Here is a 1,563-nt window from a genome sequence, read left to right as displayed (position 1 = left end):
CGTTAATCGCAGTATATTTTGGATGATAGGGGAGTTAGTTATTTATCAATATATTGTTGAAGGATGAAAGGGTGAGAGTGTAAGTGAGAGAAGATTATAGCAATCAAGAGCATCTGACAGATGATTCCGCTTTGCCCTCGAACTTTGGGAGATTATTCAATTACCTATGAAGGGTCGAGGGACAACAAAACTCAGTTTTTGAAAGGCGTCCTCATTAAAAATCAAACACCTGTTTTCTAAGGTAGACTAAAAGAACCTAATTTATCTCTCTCTCTCTCTCTCTCTCTCTCTCTCTCTCTCTCTCTCTCTCTCTCTCTCTCTCTCAGACATGTTGAATGACGACTATTTTCTGTTTTTCAGATATATAAATTCACCTACGATAATGTTTGTCTTCAAATTTATTTATTTCTAAACATAAATTTTCCCTATCAAATAGGTATTTTCTTACAATAATAAGTTACAAGAATTCTTTGTTGGCAGTTACGAATGTAGAGGTATACAACAGATTTATTATTGTCTATTACACCTAATTTTCTGTGGAAAGGCCTGTACTGGCATAAGGCTACCATGATATAAACCCTATTGGTAAAATAGAATTACAATAGAGCATAACTCCGCGCTGGTCACTAATTTGATTAATTCACCTACGTTTATCAAACCATAGTTCTCTAGTTTTTGGTAGTGCCATAGCCTCTGTACCATTGGTCTTCACTGTCTTGGAGTAGAGTTCACTTGCTTAATGGAACATTCAGGCACACTATTATATCTTTTCCTTATTTCATTCCCTCACTGGGCTATTTCCCATATTTCAGACCTGGGGCTTATAGCATACTGCTTTTCCTAGGAGGATTGTATCTTAGCTAATAATAATGATAATCTATCTATCTATAAAAGAATATTTAGGGGTAACTGACAAAAAAGAACATAAGGGGGGTTTTCTTCTATTCGCTCCTCTCAGCCTGACGAGGGATATAGCCAAGTTTGGTTGGTACTACTACGGTTCCACTGCCCATCCTTCCCTGTTATCCACCACAACTTAGCTTCATATGCTGGATCCCCTACTGCTGCTGCCTCAGTGGTGACCAAGGCAACTGGAGGAAGCTGAAGAACCTAATGGAACTACGTCAGAGTTGCTCGCCATTCATTCCAATTTCTAGAAGAGCCTTTTTTCCTCTCTCACATCCCTCTCCCTATCACCTGGATCTTTCTTTACTCCATCCATCCACCCAAAATTGTCCCTTCCTCTTGTATTTCTACCATCAACTCTTGCCTCTAACAAAGAATAATCAAATATGAATGAAAGCAAATTCTTTTCAAGGCACTCTGTCCAAGGTGATAAAATCCCCGGAGCCTCTGATACGTCGGCAATGTAACTAAAAATCCAAGTTTCGGTCTGACTAAACTTCAAAGCAAAAACGAAGAGAGATATCAATAGATTTTCCTATCCGAGGAAAGAAGCACATTGAATGCATTAATAGAAACTTGTCATGGCTGACATCATGATAAAAAGAGACTTGCTCCCCCGACAGGGTGATGAATAATTCGTTCTATTATCTATGAGAG

This window comes from Palaemon carinicauda, chromosome 10 (genome assembly GCF_036898095.1).
Source record: "Palaemon carinicauda isolate YSFRI2023 chromosome 10, ASM3689809v2, whole genome shotgun sequence".
NCBI classification, from domain to species: domain Eukaryota; kingdom Metazoa; phylum Arthropoda; class Malacostraca; order Decapoda; family Palaemonidae; genus Palaemon; species Palaemon carinicauda.
Note: the sequence above shows the minus strand (reverse complement) of the source record.